At 38.9% G+C, this 6,944-nt stretch overlaps 1 pseudogene; it reads left to right on the top strand.

The window, feature by feature from the left end:
- The first annotated feature begins 313 nt into the window (after window positions 1-313).
- LOC149194077 (ABC transporter C family member 10-like) lies at window positions 314-6,780 on the top strand (annotated as a pseudogene).
- The last annotated feature ends 164 nt before the right edge of the window (window positions 6,781-6,944 follow it).

Genomic DNA, 6,944 nt, shown 5'->3' with positions numbered 1-6,944 from the left:
TCTCTTCTCGTTTCTTGAATGCGAAACCTCCAAACTTCGTTTCTCGTCCCGTTGTCGTTTCTCGTTTCGTTTCCCGTTTCTCGTTTCTGGTAACATAGGTTCATGCATTAGACATAGGAAAGTGCTTATCAATCTGTAGTTTAATGGTGTACTTCTTTTGAAAGCTTCTAAGAAGAGAATATGATAGGCCAAAACCATCAATAATTCATTAGCAAACAGTGCAGATTCCCCAAGTCACATTGAGAATATAAGTGAGCCAGCTCTAAGTCAAAATATCAAAAAAATTCAATAGGACGTGGTTTACAGAAAAAGGATGGCTACATTTAAAGGTAAGTTCTTTACTTTGATTATATTTTTTATTTGACAATTATCTTCAGCCTGATTTATCCTGTTTCTATTGTGTGAAATCACGAGGATTTTGCAACAAAACGGGTGGCATGGCCCTGGTCGTATGACATATATACATATATAAGATTATTTTGGTAAATGAAATTTGTCAAGAACTTCTACAATTTTTTTATTAATTGTCTTGCATTGAATTGATTTATCATCATGCTATGGGGCAACTTTTGTGGCACCCCGAATGCATTGTCCCCCGCTCAACGCTGTGAAGATTACTACACACGTTCCATTTGTCCTCATGCAGCAAACATGCTCTGATCGCATTCATCCATCGTTCTCATCAAGTGGGTAAAGCGGACGAAACCTCGAAAGCCATTTCGCACGTGTTGGAGTGATAAATATTATTTTGGGTGCGATTAATTTGGGATTGGGGATTTGGCTTTTACAAGAGAAATTGGGAAATGGGTTTGATTTAACTCCCTTGCACGAATGGCTTGTACTTTTAGTGCAAGGATTGGCATGGTCTACACTCGGATTAACAGTAACGAGTGGGCTAACGCGCTCTGTAACGACATTTTTGCGTGTTTGGTGGATCGCGTCAATTTTGCTCGGAACAGTGGATTGTATTTCAGCTGGACTGAATTTCATCAATGACAGGGAGCTTCCCTATGGGACTATTCTCTCCCTTGTTTCATGGCCAGCATGTTGTGTGATGCTCATTTGTGCTGCGAAAAAGGATTTAAGGAGTTCAGAGGATGATCTTCTGTCAGAACCCTTTCTAGGCAGGGATTACCGAAATCACGGGTATCTCAACTCCAGCCAGAGGGTTTCCGAGGAAGATCTGTTGAAGTTAAATTCCAATGTGACTCCTTTTGCCAAGGCAGGATTCTTCAGCAGGATGACATTTTGGTGGTTGAATTATCTTTTGTCCAAAGGAAAGAAGCAGCCTCTAGAAGAAGATGATTTTCCTTGTGTGTGTAGATGATCAAGTACAAAATATATATACAACATTTACAGAAGAATTGTTGAGGCGAAAAGCAGAAAAACCCATCTGCCACTCCATCAGTTTTCTGGGCTTTGGTTTGTTGTCACTGGAAAAATATGGCAAGGACTGGGTTCTATGCTTTTCTCAATGTATTTACTGTGTCTTCTGGACCACTTGTTTTGAATGCCTTTATTGGAGTTTCAGAAGTTAGACAGTCATTCAAATATGAATCATTTTTTTGGTAGGAACACTCTTTATTGCCAAGACCATAGCGTCCATATCTCAAAGGCAATGTTATTTTGGCACTAGACGGATTGGTCTGCAGATGCGCTCTTCACTCGTTGCAGCAATCTATCAGAAACAACTAAAGCTGACCAATGAAGCTAGCTGCTAAACAGGTGCATACAACCGGAGAAATCATGAATTATATGGCTGTAGATGCTTATCGTATTGGCGAATTTCCTTTCTGGTTTCATCAGACTTGGAAAACAGTACTCCAGCTCATATTGGCGAATTTCCTTTCTGGTTTCATCAGACTTGGAAAACAGTACTCCAGCTCATATTGGCTTTAAGCATCCTCTTCCATGTAATTGGATGGGCCACACTTTCAGCCTCGGCAGTTATCATCATTACCATGCTTTGTAACCCTCCAATGGGAAAGTTACAACATAAGTTTCAAACTGAACTCATGTCAGCCCAGGATCAGCGGTTAAGGGCTACCACAGAAGCGCTGGTGCATATGAAAGTACTGAAATTGCATGCATGGGAGGAACACTTCAAAGAAAGCATGAAGCTGCGCAAGGTAGAGTTCAAATGGCTATCTGCAGTTCAACTTATTAAAGCCTACAATAAGTTATTGTTTTGGTCATCTCCCGTTTTGATTTCGACTGCAACGTTTGTAACCTGCTATTTTCTTAAAATTCCTCTGACTCCAAGCAACGTCTTCACGTTCATAGCCACTTTGCGCATCGTTCAAGAACCTATTCGACTAATTCCCGATGTAATTGATGTTATCATTCAAGCCAATGTCTCATTAAGTCGTATCATCAACTTTCTTGAGGCTGCCGAATTACAGGATGGGGTGGTTGAGCGGGTAATGGTATTTCATCAGAATTCTGAACTCTCTCTTCTTATCAGTTCTACAACACTAAGTTGGGATTCCAGTTCATCAAAGCCCACATTGAGAAACATAAATATAGAGGTTAAGCATGGCCAAAAATTGGCAATTTGTGGAGAAGTTGGATCTGGAAAATCAATTCTTTTAGCTGCAATACTCGGAGAAGTACCAAAGTTGAGGGGCAGTGTGAGTATGAATTATTTACCCCCTTACCTTAACATTGTCAATCGCTTAAATTGATGGATTCTCTTTCTTAACGTTTTCAACCTATGGCACCGTCGCATATGTTTCTCAGACTGCATGGATTCAAACTGGAACAGTACGAAACAACATATTATTTGGGCGTTCCATGGACGAGTAGAAATATCAGGAAGTTATCCTCAAGTCTTCACTGGATAAAGACCTCCAGAATCTTCCCTTTGGCGATCTGACTGAAATAGGAGAAAGAGGTGTCAATCTCAGCGGTGGCCAGAAACAGCGGATACAGCTTGCCCGTGCCTTACATCAAGATTCTGATATTTATCTTTTGGATGATCCTTTCAGTGTTGTTGATGCTCATACTGCTACTATCCTGTTTAAGGTTAATATGGTGATTTCCTTTTGATATAAGGGTTTTACAGTTAATATGTAGCTAGTACTAATTTGTACGTTGCACCTTTCTACAACAATGATTTTCATTTTCCTTAGCTTCCTCAGTTCTTATTAATCACGGATTTTGATGTGTAGGAATACCTAATGGGAGCACTGTCAAACAAGACAGTGATCCTTGTAACACACCAAGTTGATTTTCTCCCGGCATTTGATGCTATTATGGTTAGTAAACAATTGTCCTAGTCATGTGGATGCTGTTTGTTTGCTTGTATACAACTTTTTGACGAAGTTTTCTAACAGATGCCACATAATTATAATTCCTGTAATTTTAACATATCTAATGCTCGTAGTTTTGGCAAGTTTTCTTTGAATTTCTACACTAAAGTCTCTCTTTTGCAGTTGATGGTGGATGGAGAGATTCATCAAGCAGGGCAATATCAGGAACTGTTGGTCTCAAGTGAGGCATTTAGGGAGCTTGTGAATGCACACAAGAATAATGTTGGTTCCAATGAATCAGCAGCGACAATGCCATCCACGAAAGATGAACCCATCAATGAAGAAAGAAATTCAAAGGAGCAAATCACAAAAAGAACGACTGATTTCAAATAGAGCTCCTAAGGGGGATCAGCTAGTTAAAAGGGAAGAGAAGGAAGTTGGGGACACTGGTTTGAAGCTATATATTGACTATTTGAAACAGAATAAAGGTTTCTTATATTGTTCTTGTGCTGGTCTTGATCATCTTATATTTTTTATTGGGCAGATTTCAGGAAATATTTGGATGACCACAAAGGTGCAAAGTCGTCACGTCCATGTACTATGTTTAATAACAGTGTACTCAGCCATTGGGTTCACATCTATATTCTTCTTATTCTTTTTTTGATATCTAGTGGAATCGGCAATTAATAACAGTGTACTCAGCCATTGCGTTCACATTTATGCTCTTTTTATTCTTTTTATTTTTATATCTAGTGGAATCGGTAACAGCTGTGGTATCGTACTCGCGTTACATGGGGTCGAATCTCACTGGCACGGGGTTGAATCCCACTGGCTGCCATTATAAGCGCCAGGAGGAATTCTTAAAGGTTTCTTATATTGTTCTTGTGCTGGTCTTGATCATCTTATATTTTTTATTGGGCAGATTTCAGGAAATATTTGGATGACCACGATATCTAGTGGAATCGGCAATTAATAACAGTGTACACAGCCATTGGGTTCACATCTATATTCTTCTTATTCTTTGGAACGACCCTCAGTAAGACGAGACTTGAACCCGTGACCTGCACAACAACACGAACGACTTAGCAGACCGTCCGCTAGCCACGAGACCAAACCCCTGCAGGCACATCTATATTCTTTTTATTCATTGGGTCACTGTTTTGTGTTATTTTGGGGCTTGAGGGATCAAAGTCCTTCTTTTGTGAGATTCTGACTTCTTTATTCCGAGCTCCAATGGCATTCTTTGATGCAACTCCATTGGGAAGGGTTCTGAGCAAAGTAATTAAATTATTTAATCACCATAGGGTTCTCACTTCTTTTCTTTTCGGTCCTTGAACAAAAAGTGAAGTTTGGGCTGTAAACTACTGCCATTTATCTTCTCCACCTCCTTTTCCAGGTTTCTTCAGATTTCAGCATTCTCGATGCAGACGTTCCTGTCACTTTTGTCCTCGCCATGTCAGCTACCATGAATACTTATGGCAGTCTCGGAGTTGTGGCTGTTGTAACATGGCAAGTTTTGTTTGCTGCCATTCCAATCATTTATTTGACCTTTCAACACCAGGTAAACCGCTACTTCAGGCAAGTTTCCTGAGAAGACTCTAGGGAATACTTCCCTATGAATATTGTGAGAGAGGCTATAATTGATTTTTTTGTTTGTTCAATTTAATCAGAAATACTATTCTACTTCTGCTAAAGAACTGATGAGACTGAATGGTACAACGAAATCACCTATTGCAAATCATTTTGGCGAGTCCATAGTAGGAACAATGACCATTAGGGCTTTCAAGGTTGAGGATCAGTTCTTGAAGAAGAACTTAGACCTTATTGATAAAAATTCGAGCCCCTTTTTCCACAGTTTCTCAGCAAATGAATGGTTGATTCAGCGTCTAGAGATGTTAAGTACAACTGTTCTTTGCTCTGTTATTGCTATGGTTCTACTCCCAAAGAGCAGCTCCGATCCTGGTCTGAACGATGAAACTAAAGGCCATCTGTGGGAGGTATCTGCTGTTACTGGATGCTTTTATGTATACGATGATCATGCCTAACATTTTAACTGGTGCAGGTTTTGTTGGGATGGCACTATCATATGATCTGTCATTGAACCTGTCCTTGGTTTTTAGTATTCAAAACAAGTGTACACTTGCAAACTACATTGTTTCTGTAGAACGCGTCAAACAGTACATGCACATTCCCAGTGAGGCACCAGCAGTTATAGAAGATTTCCGACTACCAGATGATTGGCCCTCGCTTGGGAAGGTGGAATTGCAAGACCTGAAGGTACTTAAGTTGTTCATTCCATCCAGATGACTGTGTTAACATTAATTTTTTAAACTAAAATTTGAATGGTTTATGATGTTTGCAGTGGAATTTATTTGATATATATGCAGATTAGATATAGAGCCAACAACCCCCTTGTTTTACGGGGCATTACATGTACATTTGAAGGAGGGCAAAAGATTGGCATTGTTGGGCTAACAGGAAGGGGGAAGACCACTCTCATTAGTTCTATTTTTCGATTAGTGGAATCTGCAGGGGGTAGAATCCTGATAGATGGTATGGATACTACCTCTTGGGCTTCATTATTAGCCGTTGCGCCTTGGGATTATTCCTGAAGAACCGACTCTTTTTCGTGGAACTGTTCGCTTCAACTTGGATCCATTATCTGAGCATTCAGATTTGACAATTTGTGAAGTATGTAAATGCTATTCAACTGCATAACATCTCATTGAATCTTTGCATAACATCTCATTGAATTTATCATATGTAGAATGATAATATTAAATAATGCTATGAATTTATTTTCTTCTTTGATTAACGTTCTGAACAAGTGTCAACTTGGAGACATTGTTAAAGGGAAGGTGGATGGCCTAGATGCACAGGTAAATTTTGTATTAAATATATATTTTTAAATGCCATGGAATTCTTTGACATGAGGCCAAGAATTTTGCTGTTAGATTTGCAAGTTTTCTGTGGCTCTAAAAGATCAATAAACTGCAGTGGGGGACGATGGACAGAATTGGAGTGTTGGGCAAAGACAATTATTTTGTTTGGGACGTGCATTGCTAAGGAAAAGTCGAATCCTGGTTCTAGATGAAGCAACAATGCTACAGATGTCATTTTCCAAACAATAATTAGAAAGGAATTTGCAGATTGCACTGTAATTACTGTTGCACACACGATGCCTACTGTTATGGATAGTGACATGGTTGTTGCCATCAGTGATGGTAAGGCCCTATCATTGCATCTTAGCTCCGTGCTGTATGCATGGATTGATTCCAAGTTTCAACTGAATTTGTTGTAATCGAGGAAATGGATGATACTGAAAGTAGATCTATAATTTGAATTATTATGATTTTGAATACATGCAGGTGAGATGGAGGAGTGTGATCATCCATTGAAACTGTTGAAGTGGGAAGTATCGTTATTCGGGAGATTGGTGACAGAGTATTGGTCTCACACATCATACATGTGTTCTAAAAATAATAAAAAGGAAGGAATTTGCAGTAATGTTTATGCAACTCAATACTGATGCGGGAGATCTAGTGTCTGTAAATAAGTATATATTTAAATACTGAATCATTTAATAATAAAATGTTAAAAGTAACTAAAGTAATAAAATTTAAATTGTAATTTTGTAAATTTGTATTTATTAACTATCCTAGATCTATGTAATAAGAGAAAGATGAGGAAATA

This window comes from Pinus tabuliformis, chromosome 2_2, assembly GCF_031772625.1.
Source record: "Pinus tabuliformis cultivar Carrire ecotype Pingquan chromosome 2_2, CPIR1, whole genome shotgun sequence".
NCBI classification, from domain to species: Eukaryota; Viridiplantae; Streptophyta; class Pinopsida; order Pinales; family Pinaceae; genus Pinus; species Pinus tabuliformis.
Note: the sequence above shows the minus strand (reverse complement) of the source record. Positions and strands in the feature narration are given on the sequence as shown.